The sequence below is a fragment of the Gobio gobio genome (assembly GCF_949357685.1).
Source record: "Gobio gobio genome assembly, chromosome: 2".
Lineage (NCBI taxonomy): Eukaryota > Metazoa > Chordata > Actinopteri > Cypriniformes > Gobionidae > Gobio > Gobio gobio.
This window is the reverse complement of record NC_137098.1, coordinates 59,111,003-59,134,884: the sequence shown is the minus strand read 5'-3', so window position 1 is coordinate 59,134,884 and position 23,882 is coordinate 59,111,003.

Sequence of the window (23,882 nt, the reverse complement as noted above, 5' to 3'; positions counted from 1 at the left end):
TTTCATTTTTATATTCTTAAATTTGATCTATAAATAAGACACTGTAGGGCTGTTGCCAATCAAATTAAATCATTAACACTGAAAAATGTTATGAGATTGTTTTAAATATTTTTGAATATACAATTAAGAATATTTTTGATTATACAATTAAGAAATGTTGGAAAGAAAACACTAAACTAAACCACCAGTAGGTGGCAGAATGTAAACCTTGTTGTTGCGGGAATATCTAAATCTTACCCGGATACAGCAATGCTATTTTCTGATTGGCTGTTCGGTAGCTGTATTTTCTATTTGATTGGCTGGTGCGTGGCAGGGACTTCTGAACTCTATGTGGAACTCACTTGATTCCTCTCTAATAGCAGCGCAATTTGGTGGGCATTATCCTGGAAATCTCTCTGCGTGAGAAATACAAGGAGTGGCGTGTGAGCAGGTTGAAATGCGTGTGTGAGACTTGAGAGCCCTGCGATATATACGGCAGATGATGTTGGCCTGTTATTGATGCTTTGTACAGCAGGCGCCGATGGCCGAAACAAAGTGCGCAATTCAGTTTCTGATTCTGACTGCAGTTGAGCAGAAGGCGACACATTCGATTCAACTGAATTAGCAATTGATAATAATAGTGGGCGAAGCAAGCACATTTCGTAAAATGCCAATTGCTTCAGTTGTAGCACGATCCCTCTCCATGATTGCAAAGTTGCAAATGCGGTAAATAGGCAGGTTACAAATGACTTCCTTTTACACTGAAATGACTTCCTTTTACACTGAAATGACTTCCTTTTACACTGAAATGACTTCCTTTTACACTGAAATGCCTTCCGTTTGCACTGAAAAGTTCACGCACATCTACATATGAAATCACTCGCATATACATATATACACAACTAAAGCATGCATCCACGTTTTATTTTGTATGTGTGCGCGAGTGTTTTATGGATGTGTATGCACGCATCGAGTTTATATGTATGTGCGAGTGTTTATAGGTGTATATGCATGGAAGTTTATATGTATGTGCGAGTGTGTATAGGTGTGTCTGCGTGCAGTGAGTGTATATGTATGTGCGAGTGTTTATAGGTGTATATGCATGGAAGTTTATATGTATATGCGAGTATTTATAGGTCTATGCGTGCGTCAAGTTTATATGTATATGCAAGTTATTCACGAGTGTGTATGCATTCATTACTAACATAATATGTATTGGTGTGGATTTCATATTAGTGTGCACGTGTATTTCATATATGTATTTTGAACATCCAATAGTATACATGTATATGCGAGTAATTTATAGGTGTATATGCACGTGTGTTATGTATGTATTGATAAGCGAAGTTTGATTTAAATCCTACGTGGCGCCTCATAGTAGACAGGCTTCCTTCATCACCCTCTCTCCAGTCTCCACCAGATAAACACACACGTGCTCTTCTGCCCCTGTAACATCAGACAACTTTCATGTTACCTGTATCTTAAACAACACCTTGATAAAAGCATAAAAGTTTATGTGCTCAATAGCCTTAAATGTTGAGGTAGTTGCTGATGTGTTAATGTTCCTCAATTCATCAACAGTATAATGGACAAATAAAAAAGATAACTTATGTTTAGTTACTTTATGTAGATCTATTAACATTACTGACGTTCATGTAAAGTAAGCAGTGTTGACCACAGTGAACTCTACATTATAGCACACACACATCACTCTGATCAGATGTCTATTTCATGCTGTGATGTCATCTGCAATACTTATCGAAAATGTTCCTGTCAGATGTTAAATAAACATTTAGTAAGCATCTTTATCTTTAAGTATATCGTTTATGTAAATCCACTTTGGAGACGTGTGTGTGTGTGTGTGTTACTGGAGCTCATACATAATAAAACGTGTTTTTACAGCCCAATCACAACTACACTATACTGTCTGTCGTCTTTACACTTTTAACAATTCAACAGTTTAACGTTACTCTACAGTAGTCCAACAAATGCGATTTTAACACAAGGAACGGTGATTTTGGTTTGTAATACTCACATTTGATTCGCTTTTCTCCGCCTGACGTATCCTTTCCTGTGGCCTCATGGGAAGGCAGGGATAGAAAAGTATCCGAGGATGGGTGCTTCACAATCTGGGCTGAATCAGTAGGCCATCCGGGAACTTCTCGCCTACTCTTTTATGATTACTGAGGTTTCGAACATACTTCTCCTTTCACGTACTGTTTTCGCCTACTATATAGTAGGTAAGTAGGCATATTCGAACGCAACATCAGTATACGCACGTCCGAATCTCGCGAGAAATAGTCCAAAACCCTGGTAGTTCTCGCCTACTCTTTTATGAATACTATGGATTCGGACATACTATTCTCTCGCCTACTGCTTTTTACATACTATATAGTAGGGAAGTATGCGGTTTCGAACGCAGCCACTGAAATTTACCAGAGCATAATTGTTCAGAAATAATGTAGATTTTGCTTTACTCTTGTTGGAAGCTGGAAAGGTTTCAGGCCCTGGGCTCCAGGGGTGTGCTATTTATATCCCGCCCTGGAAACAAATCGTGGACTTGTGAGGTGCTTCTGCCCAGATGTGAAGTTACTAAGGCTGCATCGTCCTGCCTAAAGAGGATGGAGGCTTTGTTTGAATTTGTTGTGCAAGGTATAGTTGTATATTAAAGTAAAATAAAACATTATTGGATAAATAGTAAGTTTAGTTAATTTTGTTGAAAAAGCAGTACTGCCATATTGAAATCAATTAAACACTTTAATTATATGGTGTTATTGATATTATTGTAGTAATATGGTATTATTTCTTCTGTTAATACTAGGTTGGAGTCAAACGGAGACAGTAGCAGCCTCAGGAGCAGAGATCCCACAGCCTCCTGTGGACAACTCACTGGCCACATCAAGTAGTATGCTCAAGTGTTTCATAGTTGCATAATGTACTGATATTCCATTGCCTGGATGCCAGCCGAACTTAGCCCCGCCCACAACATTTTTACTCGGGCAGTTCGGTCTGGACTTTCTCCGTAGAGAAGTAATTATGCCAGAACAGAAACTGTTCAGACCAATGAAATTGTCAGGGCGGGCTTTAGACGATGATGGACAGATGATCAACATTATAATCATCCACGTCATCAAAGGCGCTTGGGTGAATTTGTTCTAATCCTAAACAGAGAACTTGTTCGTATATGCATTCACCTTTACTATTTCTCTCAGAAATGATGATCGTGTTGGTAAGTACTCTGTGTATCCTTAAATTCTTTTTTTACAACACCGACAAAGATCGTTTACACTCATCTTTTTCTTCTAACGTTAGGCTACTTATTCCAGCGTGCGTGCAGGCAGGGTTGCCAAGTTTTTACAACAAAACCCGCCCAATTGCTAACGTTATTTAAAACTAGCCAAAAACAAGCCCAATATCTTTCCGGCGGGGTTCTCCGGGGGAAAAAAGGCATTTGGGGGGTAAAATATGTTATTTTGGCAGGGATGCCTGCCTGCTAAAATTTGCATTTCTGGGTCTGTATATCAATTGGGTCGCTTCAACCCGCAGACTTGGCAACACTGTGTGCAGTTGAGTTCTGTTGACATTTGATCACAGCCCAACGGAGCAGTATCAGACTCATATTCTGACTAGAATTGAGTATGACGAAGTCAGGCTAGGCAGCATTACATTCTGTGCGTGAGATCTCTCCCCTATGGGCGGGTTGATAACATGCGGAACAGCTCCTTCTACTGGCTGTAGTCTTTAGCCTCTGGCCAAAAAATCCTCCGATGACGCAAAATGACGATATTTGCGTCATCTGAGGATTTTTTTCCAGAAATAAAATGCATAATTCTCTCGTCTCAGGGGGATATGAGGGGGGAAAGTACCATAATTTGAATATACCACTACCGGGTTTCTACTGATACAAAGCCTAATGCTTAATCACTGAAGTTACCCTTTAAGGAGCCATTGGCTTCTATAAGGGAAAAAGTTAGGCGCCAAATTATTTTTTCAAGTACCACAAAAGAATAAACGTGTTTTAATTTTTCACATGCAATTGTATGGGTGGTGTTGAATTTCATTTTTAGCTCCTTCCATTCTTTCTCATGAAGACAACAGGTTAAGTAAAAATATATTTTTTGTTTTTCTTGCTTGTGTAGAACTGAAACACCAACTCAAATCTATGCGCCTCTTAAAGGAGCTGTATGTAGGACTGGGGCCAAAACTGGTACTGCAATCACTTTCAAATGACTGTAGAGCGGTGTATCCCCTCTCCCCCTCCCACTGACTCGAGGTTGCCAGATAGGCTGCAGGATCCAGCAGGAACGTAGGCTGCTACAAGGAGCTTCCAATGGCAAGTGACGAGTCGTACACAGTAAGTTTTTTTTTCTTTCTGTTAATTATGTTTATGCTTCAAGAGCGATGTTTTGTGAAGTAATTATGAATCGCAAAAATGTACTAATGGCGATTAGCCAAATATAATCGTAAATATGAACGCTCGTATGTGACAGTACATTCCCACATGAAAAAATACTATAGTAAAATTACAGCAAAGCTAAATAACATTAGCAATGGTCATACAGGTCAACTTGCATCATGTTTTGTCCACTATATATGCGAAGAACGAATGAGGAATAATTTTTACAGAGGTAACGTTAGGCTACTGTCTCAAAAACGTTTTCACATTGCCATAATAGGCGTGCTAATGTTGTTTTCCTCAGCGTCCCAGCATAATGACAGAGAAACGGGCTCTGATAATGCATTACTAACGTTAGCAATGATGACTTGCCGTTTTTATTTACCAAACAATTCCTTAACGTTACCTTTTCAATTCAATGACCCACCTCCTCCATCTGCGCTAACCTAACGTTACTTTGCACGAACATGCATAACTTTGTTCGACTGTCATGAATATTTGAAATGTCCATTTACATTAAGTACAAGTTAGCCAAACATAGATGAACCTTACCTGTCCAGGAGAAAATTAGCAACGTTGGCATCAGTCTTCAAATTATTCTCCGTTTTCAGCCGTCTCCATCTTTCAAAGGCATCTCTTATAAAAATCCTTGTTTTATTTCGGACACTGTCACAACGTTTTTCTGATTCATAACGAGGTCGTTTAGGTTTCGTAAAGTTAGACATTGTTTATCCAAAAAGTTTGTAGCTGCAGCTGTGGTAACTAGAGCAGAGCTGGCAACCCGAATGCAGAAACACTACTGACTTCGTGATTGGTAGATAGGTGGAGGGTGGCGCTTCAGGCCAAAACACAACATGTCAACATCAACATCAGTTGAGGGCTGCAACTAATGTCACTAACAAATGTAGCCTACATTGAGAGCTTCTCTCATCCAGTATGTAGCCTACATTATACCGTTAACATTAACCGTGCTTTATAAGAATCAGGGGCTGTATTCACAAAACCTCTTAAAGCTATAAGTAGCTCCTAACTTGACGATTGAGGATAAACTCTTAAAAATAATGGGCGTGTCTGTCCTAATTTTAGGACTCCTAATTCTTTGCTCTTAGAATATTTCACAAAACATTTTAGTGCTAAAACTAGCTCCTAAATCAGTCAAGCGTCAGGGGTAGTCAAATGAAATAATGAAATATGAATGGAAAAAAAAATGTAGTAATAAAAATAATGTTCACTTGAAGGAATGAATGAAAACAAGTGAGCGAATTTGAATATTTGGGTTCATAAAAAAATTAATATTCGAATATTTGGGTTCATTAAAAAGACAAATATTTGTTTATTTAAATGACGTTATTTTGAGATAATGAGAGAGACGTTATTTTTTGGTTCATCAAGCTGTCGTATATTCACTGCATTTACGGCCAGCAAAGTAATGTAGTAAAATTCGAATAGTATTTTTATTTTTCGAATATTAATTGAAGATCGAATATTCGTGCACACCCCTACTATAAATGGGTCATGGTCAATATTAGTGTTCTCAAATACATTGGACCAACAGGTTACCAGCTGTGGACATGTCCTAAACATATGCAAAGGGTTGGCAGGTGAATGCTTGCAACTGTTGTAGCACTCTTGTCTGGGAAAATTTGCACCAATTTGGCATTGATTTAGTGAGCTCTGAAATCTGAATAGTACTTTATATTGTATTTAGCCATGCTTGGCACATATGGAAGAGGAGTGTACAGTGTACCTGGTTCAAGATGTTATGCCATAGATCCTCTGTAATAGTAACGCCAAGGTCTTGCTCCCAGGTGTCTTTAAGGGTGTCATTATAATTTATAATATGACTGATAAACATAAAAGAAATCTCAAAAATAATATTGATAAATATAATTTATCAAATTATAAATGACTGAGATTAAACGCCTATGGTTGGCATTTAAAGCAAGAAACTGATCAATTTGTGTTTCTGGAGGACGATTAGGAAAGTGAGGGAACTGCATCTGTTTAAAGTGTCTGATTTGCAAGAACCTAAATAAGTGATGACTGGGTAGGTTATACTTTTTAGATAAGGAGAAAGAGACAAATACTCCCTCCACATAGAGGTCACTAATCTTAAAAAGACCATTAGATGACCAAAGGTGTAATGCAGGATCTGAGCCTCTATGTAAATCGTGATGTTTCCTAAATTGGACCCAAATTTTAAGGGAACTATTGACTATTGGATTATGTGAGACTCTGCTTACAACTAAGGGCAGCTGAGAACAGACAACAGAATAGAGATTTCTTTTCATTGAAGAAGTTTCAGTTTGCACCCAGGGAGGAAAACTGTCAGAGTAGATATCCCTGTTCCAAAATAGAAGCTTATTGATGTTACAAGCCCAGTAAATGCTGCTGAAAGTAAGGCAGGCCTTGCACTTCTCAAGCTTTAGGAAGTTGTAGAATTGATTTCTTGAGGTTTATTCCTCCATAGAAAAGAACGTAAAAGACTGTCGAAGCCAGATAAAGAAAGATTTACTAATGCAAATAGGTATGTGTTGAAATAGAGGTATACAGATATGGATAACCATTTTGACCAAAGTTATACCTACATGGGATAAAGGGAGAGAAGCCCACCTACCCATATCCATTTTGGATTTATATTTTGCAAATAGATTATATGAACTAGTAAAAAAGACCCCCAGGTATCTGAAACCATCAGAAGCAATCTTAAAGGGTAATAGTGATGGTGGAAGTTCACTTTTTTGCTAATTTATCTTGTAGCCAGACAGCAGTTTTTCGTTTGAAAACTTCTACTCCTCTACATTTCAAAGCATAATATATAATATATATTCATAATTTTACTGCACTACATTGCATAAATAAAAGTAGTTTTTTTTTTACCTTTAATACTTAATTACATTAAAAATGTAGTACTTTCAGGCTTGTACTCAAGTAAAAGTTTGAAGTAAAAGTATACAGTATTACATTTTTAATGCGATTTAAGTATTAAATGATATTCAATATGGAACATATTGCAGTAAAAAAGTATGAAATTATGCTTTGGAATGTTGTGAAGTAAAAGTTTTCCAAAGAAAAAACAAAGTATATGCAGTTAAAAAATATAAATGAGCAGAGTAAAAATACTCCACTGCCACTCCGTCTGCCTCTGTTTTTATATCATTTAATATAGTTAATAAATAGCACACGAAGAGTGCAGTTTTTCAGCAGGTGTCAGCATAACAAATGTGATATTGATTTTATACAAGTTTGCTAAACAAGAAGTTAATATTAAGTGACTTTACATTTCATGCCTTTTTTGCTCTATTTCGCCAACGAAAAGAGTTCAAAACAAAGCCACAGCTGTAATTGTGTCTCTGAGAATCACACAAAGGTGCATAGCCTAACTAAATCGTCTGTAACGTTACTTGGTTATTATGATAGCTGTCCACTTGGACATAGCCTATCCTTTCGTGGTCTGAAATAGCGTCGGGATCTGGTAATGCCTCAGCATTTCTTAACATAATCAGCGGAGTCTGCGCTACCTAGGCTTCCAAAGTAATTGATGCTAGTGATTTCCCCACTGACACACCTATTTAGCTGTCACACGTCTCATGTCTTGTACAGTATGTTACTCGGCATAACACCTGTTAGCGGTTTTGCCCCCTGAATGCGTGCACATCCCAGTACTGTCTATTAGCAAGTTAAAAAAATCCTGTGATTGCTGCTGCGCAAATACGAGTTTAGGCTACGAGTAGGCCTAGCGTATTTTTTTACCATGCAGAAAACACCTTAAAATACTTTAATTTCTATCTTTAAACTTTCTCAGTTTTTCCTTTTGTTGAATACATTTGGACAAAATCTTGTTATAAAAGATGCAGCAAACTAGAAATTTTTTTTGAGTAGGCCTAAAGAAAACGCTGTAGTATTATTATTAATATTAGTACAGGCAAAAAGGTTAAAAAAATTACATAAAAGATAATGTTATTAACCGTTTTTTTTTATTTATTTTTTTATCAAACCGGTTTAGGACCGGTAATAATACAGAAGGATCGCATGAACAGAAACGTTAAAATACTGATTCTGCTCGGAGTGAACCGATTGTTTTGGGGGTTTTTTAAGCCCTGCAGCCCTGTTTTATGGTTTCAGCTCAATTTTACAGCAGGGCCTGGCTTTTGTTTGGTAAAAACTACACTGTTTTGAAATATTTGATGATGCATACAATATACTAGCAAGCACACGTGACCAGACTATATTCCTAATGAGCTAAATTGCATAAGCATTTCCCATAAAGAACATATACACACACAACAAGAGAGCTCAGCTCCCAATAGCAGTACACATACACACGTGCGCGCAAACACAAACACACGCACAAGTATACATATATCAGTGACGTCCTCAAAGCTTATGTTTTAAATATATTCTCAAAATGTATTAAAGGTCCCGTTTTTCCTGTGTTTTTGAAGCTTTGATTGTGTTTACAGTGTGCAATATAACATGTGTCCATGTTTCGCGTGTAAAAAAAGTTTTTTCACACAATTTACTCATCTGTATACCACTGTTTTCACTGTCCTCAAAACGGCTTGAAAGATTTCCTTGTTCTATGAAGTCCCTCCTTCAGAAATACGTAACGAGTTCTGATTGTGCCAGCGGTTCCCGTGTTGTGATTCGACAGCAGCTTAGCGCACGTTGCCCGGAAAGGTCACGCGTCTTACCATAACGGGGAGATGAACGCGCTCAAACTACAGCCCCTGAAGGCCAAACAAAGGTGATTTGACTCCGGGATGAAAATAACAGCGTCTCGACGACATGGCGACAAACACACTCTACAAACGCAACACTTCCTTTTCTCCACGTGGGAGAGCAACAAGACCACGCCCCCTTTTTGCGTATTCTTGTGGGCGGAGGTTAGTCGTCAAACTGTTCTACTGACGTAATTAAAGCAGGATGTACAGAGTTGTAGTCCAAACCGGCCGTTCGCTGTAGGCTTTGAAAGGGAACTTCTGTTAAATAAAATATCTCGCTTGGCATTGAACTTTGAGCTTTATAATTTTACAGGTATTATTTAAGCTCTAACAGCAACATTACACACTAACTAAAGTTTGAAAAATGGGATCACGAAGAACAGGACCTTTAAATACATTTAACAGTGCTTTCCATAGCCTATATTACATTTCTGTATGGGTGTAATTAATATTAATTTATTAATAGGCTATGTGAGTGCTGTGGTTTATTGGGTTATTATGTTTAATGTGTTTTTATGGAAACATTATAGTCATATTATATAAATGTAGTGATTGTTAACAAATGTTCAGAAATGGGTGTGTTACTGCTAATACACAGCACACACGTTTTCAATGAGATGTAGATTGTAATATCTCCATGCCTACATTTAAGTGAAGGAACATTTGTGGTGAGGTAAACATAACATACAAGTGAGCAATTCTTGTTATAGCACGTGAACTTTTATATTTCTCTTTATTTGGATAGGGACAGATAAACAAACAAAACTGAGACAACAGATATCCAATGCAAGTATTATAGTGCTTGAAGCTATTTGCACAACTAGGGCTTTTATAGACTACAATTGTATAGACTTCAACAACAACAACAGTTTAAAAAATATATATAAAAATAAAAAGTTTGTTGCTGAATCAAGACAAAAGACATATTCAAACTTGCAGCAGATTTTAAATGCTCAGGTAGTGAATTCCAAAATGTTGCACGTTTCACTGAGAAGGCAGTCCTAGCAAAATATGTTTTACAGAGTAACATTTTAGACTCTCTCAAAAAATTATATAACGGCTGAGGGACAAGACCATTTAAACATTCGAATACAAGCTTTACATAATGAAAACAAACAACATTAACAAAACATAGAATCTTATATTTACAATGATGATCTTATTTGCTTCCTATCCAACATTTTCAAGGCACGGTTATAAAGACATTCGATCTGAAGAATTACAAACTGTTTAGTCTGAGACCAAATTGTTAATCCGTATGATGTAGGCTATGTGAAAATATCACTGAGTTTGAACATGATCAAAAGTTAAACAATTTCTTATCATAAAGACACACCTTGATCGTTTTGCATATCTTTTTAACATGGCTATTAAAATGTAACTGAGAATATAAGTCTTGTATATTTCCAATAAATCATACATATAATTTATAATATCCCTGCAAGCCCATAAAAGATTTTGGCTAAACATTGTTTTACAAGACAAAGTATATGTTGACAAGACAAAAATTAAAGATAAAAAAAACCCTGTATTTTTAATGTCCATACATACAATAAAGCAATAGATTTCTATTGATTAATGATTTATAAAAGAATCAGTATCATATAGGCCAACATAAAGAAATGTAAAATGCAACATGAAGCACATTTATTTAAGACAGACAAAGTTGAGTTTATCCTCACAATTTTGGGGTCTCCAAATTTTCTTGTCTCTATCCAGAGCTCCACAGCGCAGATTTCTGGCAGGACACTGGAGTTCCCCCTCCGCAGACCAGGCTTTATATTGAAGATTATGTCCACTGACCCAGACCCATTGACCAGCCGTAAAGCTCAGGCCAGTCCACACATAAGCTGTCTGGGATGTTATGGTTTTCTCTATCGCCTCTGCCATAATCATCTGAGATCTTAGACTTGCCAGGTCATCGTAGTTGTGTCTGCAGTAGTCCAGGGCTTTATCCCACGTCTTGTTCAGTTGCACCAGAATGGGCTCAAAGACCTGCATACAGTAAAATGGTACCAGCGAAGTGCATAAACCATTGTGCATTTTCTGACTAGGTTTTCTTACAAGTCCACACTTTTCAGTGTCACTGTTTGGTTCTCCATTGTCCCAATAATCAATTTTTGCTTCTTCACCTCCAGACCAAATCCATTTATCTTTAGGACTTATGTGCAGTCCAGTCCAAAAATATTCATAATTGACTAACTCTGGTTTTTCAGAGAGCCGTTTTGCCTCTTCTTTATTGACGGTGGACAGGCCATCGTGGTATTCTCTGCAGTACGTCTGTGCATCGTTCCAGGTCTTTGGTTCATTCACAAAGAAGTGTTTTCTGTAGAGACTGAAGCTCAGTCCAAAGAGACTCAAAAACAGGAGCACACTGACGGCAGCCTTCATTTCTGTACAGATGATCTCAGTGCAGCCTTTGTGTGTGCTCTGTGATAAAGGGCTATCTTTTTATTTCTGTGATAGGCATTAAAAAAAATGTTTAAAGGCACTGACCAACCAGACGGTCAGGCTCTTTGGTAATTTGTGTAGCCAATATCCAAACCAAATGTGTTGAAATAAAGAGAACAAGTGTAGGAACACTTTAGTTTTCTGCTGGAAAAAAATGCAAATATGTCCCCATTTAGTGTTTTTATAGTGATTTGGTTGTCACACAAACACACACTCAAGCAGAGATATTAGTGTTTTTGGAGAATCACTTTCATGTTGACCCTTCATACCTCTACAGACACACTGAAGAGCGAGTCGACATTGGCTAGTGATTTTTTTTTTCTACTCACCAGACTTTTTAGATGTAATGCAAATGAAAAACATATGCATTTCAGACACTATTAAAGACAAGTAAGTATTGTAAGACTTGAGAAACTGGAAGAACTTGAAAAGAGGACTGACTACTCTCTGAGAAAACTAAGGGAATTAACATTTAGCATCACCAACCAAGACACAATCAGTCGATCACACCTCAGTATTGTCTTCACCCCCTCTTCCCCCAACTCTCCTCCTCACGTGTTGAGATGGCCTGAAGTTCACCCAAAATCTATGGGTTAATGCGAACAAGTACTATACAGTATTATACATGTTTGGTATCATTTGAAACATCTCAGTGCAACTGGTACAATGGTCTCATCCCACGGAAGTAAACCAAAAGGTAATAAAGGTTTTAAGAGTTGAGTGTTTTTTTGTTTTGTTTAGTGTGGTGGGTGTACCCTAATGTCCTCAGTAAGGTGTAAACTACCCCATTGCTAGCCCATGTTTCCATTTGAAAGAGGTTTCTGTTTTGGTCTGTATTTAAAGGGATGTTGCAGGAGGCTCAGCGTGCGATTTATAGTCGGATCAGCCCATAATGCTGAGGGTCTCCTGGATCATCTTTAGAATTGATTATGTATTTGGCATGATACATTTACCTGGCAATAATAAATCATTACATTTGATTTAATGCTGACTTGCTCGTTGTATCCATTGTTACGGTGAATCTGTCAGGTTAGTAATTAGACTAAAGTCCAGTTTTGAGTGGAGAATAGGAGCACGCCAACTGAGATTTTAGAGCTGCGGCTAACGCGGCATTAGTTCAGGTGTCTAGTTATGACCCTGTGAAGGCTAATAAAGGGAATTTCCGTTTAGCCAGTAGCAGTATTAACATTAAGTGACATGACATCTGACACACAGAAGCCAATGTCACTATACGTATTGGCTCATCCGGTCTTCATTGGCATGTGCCAGTGGATAGTGGCATGCGTCACTGACATTATCGCGACACACTGACACTGACAGATGAATCGAGCACCTATACTGGTAAATCCTAAATAAATAGCATAATTTTGTGATGTTTTAAATATCAAATAAACGCATTAAAGTAATTTTTTTTGTCACATCTTTATTTGATTGGCATGTGCCACTGAATGAATTGTAATACGTCACAAACTGCCCATTCTAGGAAAGACATTGGCTTCTTTTCGTCAGATGCCATGTCACTTAATGTTAATACCGCCTCTTCGTTTAGGGGAACAGAATGTTGACTGACCAGCGTAAATAGGGTGAGCCTCTGTTTAATGTAAAGTTACTCTAGCTAAGTATACAGGAGAAATCATGGCATGATCATACCAAACTATTTAGAGAAAGTATTGGTCGGCTTATGTTAAGTAGTGGTCATGACCTCTAGAGATAACGTTGCTTTATTAAACTGTACACAGATCTATGGGGACTAAATAAAATACTTTTAGAGTGAGTGAGCTTTGGAGCAACTGTCTAAATAGTATAGTCAATTACCTCTGTCTAAATGACTAAGACTGGCGAATTTGTGATCGTGGCCGCATAAGAATAAACGGCCGTTGCGACGACCCTGTGAGACTTTGGCACCCGAACAATAAGAGTTCATTAGAATGAATCAGATGTCCGGATAGATTATCATGTAAATTATAAGTAATGAATTGCCATTATAACCTAAATTCCAGATCGTGATAAAATGGAGTCAGATACAAATGTAATTGGAATTCAATTACTTTGCCACCCTGAAAAGACCGAACACACAGAAACCTTCACCCGCGTGTCAGAAGCCGCCGTTGGGTCGATTGGGTGGGCCTTACAGCATAAAAAAAATAAGGACAAATAATCAAACTACAAGCAATAGCACAAATAAACACAATAGAACAAAGATACAAATTAAATAAACAGCGCTTTTTTGGTTTTTCAGGTAGATCTAACAGTAGTTAAATACAGTTTAGGTACAGAAATTGAATAAAGTAATCAAATATAAAATAAGACTGCATAGTCTTCACTGTATACATTAAATATACACTGTTTGATTCTCCATTGTCCCAACTGACAATTGTTGCCTCCTCACCCCCTTTGTGAACGCTTAGCATTAATGCCATGTTCGGAGGGTGAGGCTTTTAGTATTTGAGTAACAAATGCTTTGTCACAACTTGTCCGTGCAGGCCAATCTACTGAAAGTAAATACAAAACTAACAAACGGTGTGGCATCCTGATATACAACACTTTTAAATCTGGGTTATGAAGCCCAGATATGAGCAAAATCTACGATCTTTCAACCTCAGATTCAGAGAAAGATTAATTGAAATGTATTAATAATAATAAAATAAATCAATAATATTGATTTAAAAAGTAATCAAGATTCAGTTTTCTCAGTTTCAGTGTTGTGGATTATGTTTTGACTTTGTTGGGCAGAATATTGATCTACTGCATCAGACTGTCCAATAAATCACAGGAGCTGAGACGGTTCAAGAAGAGGGAAAGAGGGGAAATTAAACATTAATTAAAGTGAAAAAAACCCAGCTTTATCCTGACCTCACTTTTTTAGACCCAATTCTTAAAGACATGCAAAATGCCAAGTCAATATTTGGTAACACTGCAGTATGGGAACACATTCACTATTAACTATGATTTTGCCTCAATAAACTCCTAATTTATTGCTTATTAATAGTTAGTAAGGTAGTTTTTGTAGCGTTTAAGTTTAGGTATAGGGTAGGATAAGGGATGTAGAATAAGGCCATGGAGAATAAGGCATTAATATGGGCTTTATAAGAACTAATAAGCAGCCAATATACTAGTAATATGAATGCTAATAAGCAATTAGTTAATAGTGAGAATTGGACCCTAAAATAAAGTGTTACCCCATCTTTTTGTCTGCAATGCAGCATACCTGAGTCCCGAGCTGTCTGAAGAAGGCCTTATTTATAAAAAATATATCCGTGTGCATACACTAAAATCAATGCCGTCTTTGATGTGAAAAAATGATGTATATTAGGAAGTCAGTCAACCTGATGTTTTTGTTAGTCTTGTGTTTCTTGAATGCAACAGCAGATTTGCCTGCATAAGGCAGTGTAGTCTCAGCCTCAGATGCCCCTGGAAACAAATGCCGTGACTCCACACTCCCTCGTGGAAGAACGCCGTCGTGTTTACAACTGTGACAATGAGTGCTTACCAGGATCAACTAAATGCTGGATATTTAAAAGTATGTGAAGTTCGCAGCTCCATTGTTGCAGTAAACTTGCACAATGTTCAGGGTTGCCAGGTTTTCACAACAAAACCTTCCCAATTGCTACTCAAAACTAACTCAAAACAAGCCCAATCACGTTTCAGGGGGATTCCCTGGTTAAAATCATGTTCGGGGAGGTAAAATATGTGTTTTTTTGCATTCCCAGTCAAACGTCCTCCTTGGAGGTCCTTGACTAATGAACGCTGCGATATTGATTCTGTTGTCAGTCTGAAGGTCAGTGAGACTAGGGCAAGTAGGGATGCACCGATTATTCGGCAACCGAAATTATTCGGCCGAAAATAGCAAAAATTACACTCTGTGTTCGGACGAATTAGTTAAAAGACCGAATAAATTTAACCTAACAATGACGCGATCAAATATAGCAACCAGCGCGTGTGAGAGAGAGGCACGCACGCTTCTAAATGCAGCAAACATGTCGGAAGTGTGGAAGCATTAAAGTGTCTGAGATAGACGCAAAAATGGCCGTTTGCAGACACTGTCTAAGCACCCTCAGTTGATACTGTAATAATATATTGGCAAATGCTCCAGTTCATATTTGTGTCTGTAGAACGTCAAATGTATCCATTTACAACGTGTTTCTGCAGCGGTGACAGGATCGCAAAATCTCTCATGAACAAACAAAGTGTAGACACTAATCGACGCAAGCAAGTTGTTTATTGTGCATTGCTCGCAGCTTCATTGAACTTTTTGAGATCGCAATGAACTGACAGCAACAGCGTTTAGTGATTGTAAATGGAGCGGTCTTGGCTCGCTTTTGAGTCTGTCTATATAATCCATTGAATAAAACTATTGTTTTCCATGTTGCAAAAAGGATTAATGGCCGATTGCACACTGCAAAGTTTCAGAAGTGACAGTAATATAGTAACGCATTAAAGCAATGTAAAAAGCAGACTAATAGATTAATAGAAGAAATAGGCCTAAGATAAGATGGCCAAATAATTTTTTTTTTTTTTTAAGGTCCCATGACATGAGAATTTTACATTATGAGTTTTTTTTAACATTAATATGAGTTCACCTAGCCTATGGTCCCCAAGTGGCTAGATATTCCGATAGGTGTAAACCAAGCCCTGTGTGTCCTGCTCTGCCTTCGAGAAAATTAAAGCTCAGATGAGCCGATCTGGAATCTTCCCTATATGTCGTCATACGGGGAACGGTTACCTCCCCTTCCTCTGCTTTGCCAGCCCAGAGAATTTGGAGAGAATGGATTCAGTTTATTTTAGTCGCAATGTCAGCACAGGCTTTACAAACAGACTTTTACCATATGGATTCGACAGCACCGCCACAAACAGTGAGTAACAGTGTGCATTAATGCCTGATCTGTGATCAGTGATTTCTGATGTGTAGCTAATCATTCAAGTTCACGCAGACTTTCTTTCTAAATCGTTTAATACTGTTCTTTATGCATCAGCGAATCAAGCCAGTGACTAAACGATCAACTTCACATTGTTTCTGTTAGTAGCAGGAAACAAATCTGTTATTTCAATTTTGATTAGACGCTAGAAGTAGCGATCAAAGAACACCCTCTTTATAATGGCTGAAGCTGTCAATCACACATTTCAACAGCTGTAATAGTTAAAAAAAAAACGTAGTAAAAGTATTTGAGAGGGGTTCCACATGTGTAACAAAGTTTGTAGAATAAGGAGGAAGAAGACCGGGTCGGCAGACTGATCTCATGAAATGAAATGGGGTATGGATGATACGCCAATTCGTATGCCATTTTGGCGTGCTATCAAGACGCATAATCGGTTTTTAGCGTGTTTATCAACGCCGTTTCATTCTATCCCCCTACACTGCCCCTACCCCTAAACCTACCTATCACACACACACACTGCCCCTAAACCTACCCATCACAAGAAACATTCTGCATTTTTACATTTTCAAAAAAACATCATTTAGTATGTTTATAAATCCATTCACATTGTGGGGACACATACACACATAATGGTTCGTTTCAGCGTAGACATTCACGCGGAATCACACTGCGTAGACATACACGCGGAATCACACGGCGTAGACATAAACGCGCAGATGATGATTCGTTTCGGCGTACACATACACGTGGAATCACACGCCGCAGACATACACGCGGATAGCTCAAAATGCGTACAGATAACACGCCATTTGGCTTTAGAAAATGCTGTGTATGTTTACGCAAAGTCATGATGTCATGTTGGGGTCGGCGTGACTGGGACTCGTGTTTATTCTCTCAGATACAAACAAAATAAACCTGCGCTTACAGCGCTCTCAACAACTCAGTACAATATAACTTTCTCAGCAATCTTTCTCCAGCTCTCCATCTCTCTGGTCCACGAGTGCCCAGTCCGTCTCTCTCTGGCAGTGCTTGCTTTCCTCTGGCTTATACCATCTCTCTGCACCAGTGGTGTAGGCAATAAGTTAATGATGGGTGGGCCGGAATAATTTGCATTACAAATTAAAGAAAAAAAATCTGACTGAAACATAGCTAAAAATATTCCGTAGCCTATATATTGGACCTTTTATTGTCTATTGTCTTTTAATATAGTCAACTTCTACATGTTGATGCCTACTCAAGCCCCCGTACGAGCTGTGTTTGTAATGTTTGAGCACGACGTGCGGATGGACCGGTTGCAAGGTTGCTTTAAAATTCCGCTATTGCTACTAGTGTCGCAGAAACTAAATACTGTTAAGCACTAAGCTCTGTGCGATCAATTAAAGTGTGGGCGGCCGTAACGTGTACCGCTGTAACCTAATAACTATATCACTAAGAGAAATCACAATGTCCTGTATCGACAACCTGCCATTAATAAACGTGCTCACAAATATTACATGCAAATATATGATTGCCATGCCACGGCGGGCCAGACTCATAACTGACAGTTTAGCAATTTTTTTAATGACAAAAAAGGCGCTGCTAGTTGGATTCGAATCCGCTTATTGCCGCGAACATAACATTACTACTGGTGTGACGTAACGGAAAAGAGACGAATTAGCATATTTGTATTAATATTAGAATAGAGTTCTAATGCATGACAAAATAAATCACATTTAAAATAATTACTGAAGAATTGTTAAACGTTAGAAAATGGTATTATTAAAAAATATATATTTCCCTGGATCTGACAGGATGGCCAAGCTGTCAATGTGGGTGGGCCCAGGCCCACCCGTAGCTACGATAGTGCTCCGCGCTAATCACTGCAATCGGACACAAGTGCTCACTGCCACTCTCCCGACTCTCTCTCTTCGTGCAGACCTCGCTAAACCACACACCCTCCGCCAAAAAATATAATACTCATTTCAAATGCGAAGATGTCAGCCAATCACAACAATAGTCGTTTTCACTGAAGTCTCACAGCAGACACGCCCCTTCAAACAGAGCATTCAAGTCAGAGGGCTAATATCAGAATAGAAAAAAGCCTTTTATTTTTAAATGATGTCATTTTAGGATGTAAAAGTCATACTAACAAGTACACCTCAGGAAACGAATAAAAAAATCCACGCCTTGGGACCTTTAAAAAAATATATATTTTAAGTTATATTGTGCTTTGTTTTTTTATGTCTGCTGGAATGCTAAAACATGTTCAGTGTTAAATATTTTAAAATTGTAGTTTTGTAATTTATTTTTCTTTTAAAAAAGTAAGAAAAAATAGTACAAATGCTAATTTTTACTATTTCATTTATGCAATGGTGAAAAAATTGGTAAAATAAATGAAAAAAAAAGAAAGAAAAAGCTTTCGGTATTCAGCTTCGGCCATGTGTTTTATTATTATTCAGCTTCGGCCAAGAATTTTCATTTCGGTGCATCCCTAAGGGCAAGTGGCAGATTTGTAAACATTTGATATTCAAATGCTAAAAGCCTCACACCATGTCAGGTTCTAAGCATACATATGCATTTTCTCCTTGTGGCAGAGGATCAGAGTAGGGCCTACTTCAAGTATTTTGAAATGTTAAGCAAATTCATGCCACTCGCCATTCTCAAGTAGCCTAAAGGATTTGGATGTTGACTGGTGCTCTTTTATATGTTAAAGGGATAGTTCACCCAAAAATGAAAATCTTGTAATCATTTACTCAACCTGTATGAGTTTCTTTCTTCTGTTGAACACAAAAGATGATATTTTAAAGATTGTCGACGGTGACAGTTGACGGTGTTATGGATCAAATGGGGATCAGGTTAACTGGGGACATGCACGCTCACAAACCACATCCATGGTAACATTCATTTCAATGGATGATTAAACTGGTCCGCGCATTTGAGTAAAACTATGTTTTTTTCTTTGCAACACTTGTGTATCATAGGCAGATATGTGTTTTGAAGTGTACTGTCACTAATCACAAACGAAAACATACCTCAGTTTTGTTCAGATTAGCCAGTAGCTAAAGCAAACAGATTGCAACATCATTTACTTTAAAATTGTTTTTAATAATGTTAGGGTTTTTTTCTGATTACATTTTAGATACATTAACTATAAAGATATGTTTGTTTGAGTTTGTTCTTAATGGGTCATGAAACCCTGTTTCAGCAGCAGTCAGTTCTCACCACAGTTTTGAAAAATGCTACAAAAGTGGGCGTGGTTAAAAGTGGAGTGGCCCTTTAAGTGATTTTACTGTGCTGATTTGATTATTATCTGAGATCTCTTGCTTGACTTTAGTCTACAGTATATGCATCTATATCCTCTGCCCTGGACATAGAATAACAATGCCTATAGGGAACTGAAGGTAAGTTATGTACTCACTAATACATGCATTGTTAGCATTTGCAACCGGTTTAAAACGTTTATGTCAGGTTGATCTGCTCTGAATGACTGTGAAATAATTACTCATACTCTTTTTTTTTTTTCTTGATCCACTTGAATGAAGCTAATTTTTTAGGTGGGTCCTGATAAAATTCAACCTTGGAGGATGAAATGTTTTTTTTTCTTTGGAATTATGAAAGGTGACTTTCTATGCCATGACTCCATGAATTTTCAGATGAGAAGATACATTGTGGATTACTGATACTGATACTGATTTGAAATAAACATTTGACACTTTGTTAGGAATAAAGAACAGCATTTTAAATAAAAGTCAAAAACACCACAGACAAACTTTTAGTCAACTCTTTATTGGCATATTTTGCAAAACATTTACATTTGGCATTTTGCTCACCTGCAGTGCATCTATTAAACATTTCCTGACATATGCTAAATAGACCTTTAGAACATGTCTTTAAGATGTTTATGATTTACAATGTATGTAAAACTGACTTTATGAATACGTTTATCATATCTTTGTACTCAGCAGAAGCTTTCCAGAGCTCTAAAAGCCATCTTGGAGATGTACTGGGATGTGAATGACTTGCAGTTTTCTCCATATGCTCCTAAAGTACGGTGGCCCAGTAGTGCACAACACAACGAAATTTAAAAAGCATACATAAGTTCACAACACAACGAAATAAATCCACAACACAACGGAATGAAACCACAACACAACGAAATCAAGACACAACACAACGAAGTCAAGCCGCAACACAAAGAAAAATCCACAACACAACGAAATCAAGCCACAACACAACGAAAAATCCACAACACAACGGAAATGCTCCCAACCACTAGGGGACTCTCGGAGTGCGCTAAAGTTAGTTTTCCTTGCATTGTTCTATATAGATTCGCCAATCTTACAAATATTTAAACACTACGATCAGTTTTAAGTGTGCAGTTGTATATCGATATGAAATATCAATTAAAAATCACTTACGTGCATAATAGCTGCATATTTATACTCGAGAACGCTTTGACCCGCTGCCTCGGCGCTAAGGGAGCGTCTGCCAATTCCACCAAGTTGAAATAATTTGTATGAATTAAATTAACTTTTTTTTTTTTTTTTTTCAAATTCCAATGTTGTGTTGTGCATTATTAAGTCAATTTTACCAATACAATCAAGCTGTGGAATTTTAACATGTCTGTTTTTAAATGTTAAAAAGTAATTTTAATTCATACAAATTATACATTTCAACCAATTGGTGGAATTGGCAGACGTTGCCTTAGCGCCGTGGTATCGGGTCAAAGCATTCTCGAGCATAAATATGCAGCTATAATGCATGTAGGTGATGTGATATAAAAATAATATTTCATATAGATATACAATGGTTAGCCTACATAATGTTGAAACTAATTGTGGTATTGATTTCTTTGTAAGATTGCCAACTCTATAGAACAGTGGCAACTTTACAGCGCTCCGAGTGCCCCCGAGTGGTTGGGAGCATTTCCGTTGTGTTGTGGCTATTTCGTTGTGTTGTGGATTTTTCGTTGTGTTGTGGCTTGATTTCGTTGTGTTGTGGATTTTTCGTTGTGTTGTGGCTATTTCGTTGTGTTGTGGATTTTTCGTTGTGTTGTGGCTTGATTTCGTTGTGTTGTGGATTTTTCTTTGTGTTGTGGCTTGATTTCGTTGTGTTGTGGTTTCATTCCGTTGTGTTGTGGATTTATTTTGTTGTGTTGTGAACTTATGTATGCTTTTTAAATTTCGTTGTGTTGTGCACTACTGGGCCACCGTACTAAAGAGTGTAATGACCCTACATTCAATATGAATGATGAAACAGGCTGTAGTAAATAATAACCATGGTCCATTGGCGATGCAAAGGCCTGAAAGTATGCGAGTACGATTCTGAGCTTGTGTTGTGTGAGAATGTTAGTCATAACTTAAGATGTTTTCGAGTTCAGTTCTGTGGCTTGTCCTTGAAGGGAGATATGGCAGTGCACAGGGAACGATAGCAAGATAGCAGGACCCAGCTGTCAAGCTGACCTCCCAACCAAGAGAGATCGGGACAAGCTGGACGGTGAGGTGCGGGAAGGAGGGGGTCAATATCTTAATCCATTTAGTTGATCTTCGGTAATTTGTCCGGACCGTAATCAATCAATCCGTTCTGATCCTCAGTGTCAGTGGCGCGCGTCCGGTTCATGGAGTGCCTTGGACATTTCATCCAACTTCATGGCCAGACCAGTCATTCTGCGTAACAATTCACTAGTCTGACCCCCGATGTTGCCCAGTCTTCCCTGCGTTTCCACAGTCCAGGCTGAGTTACAGTACAGTTCCTCGATCTGTGTCACTCTCTGATCTAATATTACATTTTTGAATCCAGTCTTACATATCTTCCAATAGGTCAGGGCAATCCCAAGGCCAAGAAATAGGAACCCCGCTATCAAAATGCCAATTATGAATAAATCTTCCATATCCTCCATGGACAGGACTTCCAGGCACAGGACTTGCCAGCTGTTCCAGGCGTCCCGCGTGTAGCCTGCAGCGAAGGTCCCGTCCGGGCAGGTGGGTTCTCCCAGTGCACCCTTCCTTAGTGAGAAAATCTTGTCAATCGCGCTGAGTGACCAGTTAATTAATTCCATTTCAGTTTTTTCAGGAGTCCAGCAAGCAGGGGGTCAAGAGAAAAAGATCAGCGCTAAAGCAGAGCGGGAGCAGATAGAAGGCACGTCTGCTCTGTATGAGATCAGGAAGTGGAATGTCACTTTATGAGTTTATAACTTCAAAATGTAAATAAACTATAAATATAGCTTTTATATATTTAAAGGGTTAGTTCACCCAAAAATGAAAATTCATCTTCAGAATACAAATTAAGATATGTTTGATGAAATCCGAGAGCTCTCAGGCCCCTCCATTGACAGCAATGTAATTAACACTTTCAAGGTCCAGAAAGGTTGTAAAGACATTAAAATCGTCCATGTGACTCCAGTGGTTCAACCTAAATGTTATGAAGCATTGAGAATACTTTTTGTGCGCAAAAATAACTACGTTATTCAACAATTTCTTCACGTCTACTCCTGCCCAAGCAGAGTCGGGATGCTCTGTGGCAAAACACCTAACTGGTCCACGAGCCTGGTAGACTCATTACCCTGGGGAAAGCTGGCCAAGTGACAAATGGCTTTTACACCAGACTGTGGAATCTCTGTCCAGGGGGTTGAAGTATCCGTGTTAGGGTGGTAATGTGATAACACATCAGCATGAATTACAGCTTGTAAGGCAGACTGAAGTTGTATGTGGCTAACGGTACGGATCCACTTTTGCGACACGACTGAAGCGTGTTGCGACTCTTCCCCTCATTTGTACGTTGATGTTCCTCAAGTTTACCGCTATGGGCATGATTTGAGCCAGCAGGCAAGGTTGTGTCAAAGGACCCGCGAGAGACTTCCCCCAGTCTCCATGTGCTCCACTTCTATTGGATAGTCACGTTCAACGGATTCTTTTTTATAAAGATGGGCATTGGCCAGCGGCGCATCTTGGACGATTTAGCCATCGAGGAGAGTTGAAATCAGGTCAACTTTATGGTAATGAGCTATAACGCAGTTCGGCGGCAACCAATCGAATGTAGAAGTGCTCCGCTTGAGATGATTCCAGAGAACATTGTCCTGGAAACTTTGGTTCTGATCACATTAGTTCCCAAGCAAAATGGAGGAGAGGTTGATCATTGCGGTGGCGGGTTTGATAAGAAGGCACGCAACATATTCGCTCTAGAACGCTTGTTTTTCAGCGGGAATGCAATTCAGTTGCTCAAAACAACACCGATTTGACCAGCTGCATTAATGCTGCACTTCAACCAGGAGTTATTGTAATGTAGGCTGCACACAAATGATTAATGATTAAATGATTTCATGAGGTTCACTTATACAGTTATACCCTACATGTGGTCAGTCTGCACAAATGCCGAACAACATTATTGTTTGCTTTGGCCCTTTTAAATAAAAAAAGACCAAGCATTCGCTCTACATCAGAGTGTCAGCGTGTCCACGAATCTTTCTACAGCGTCGTT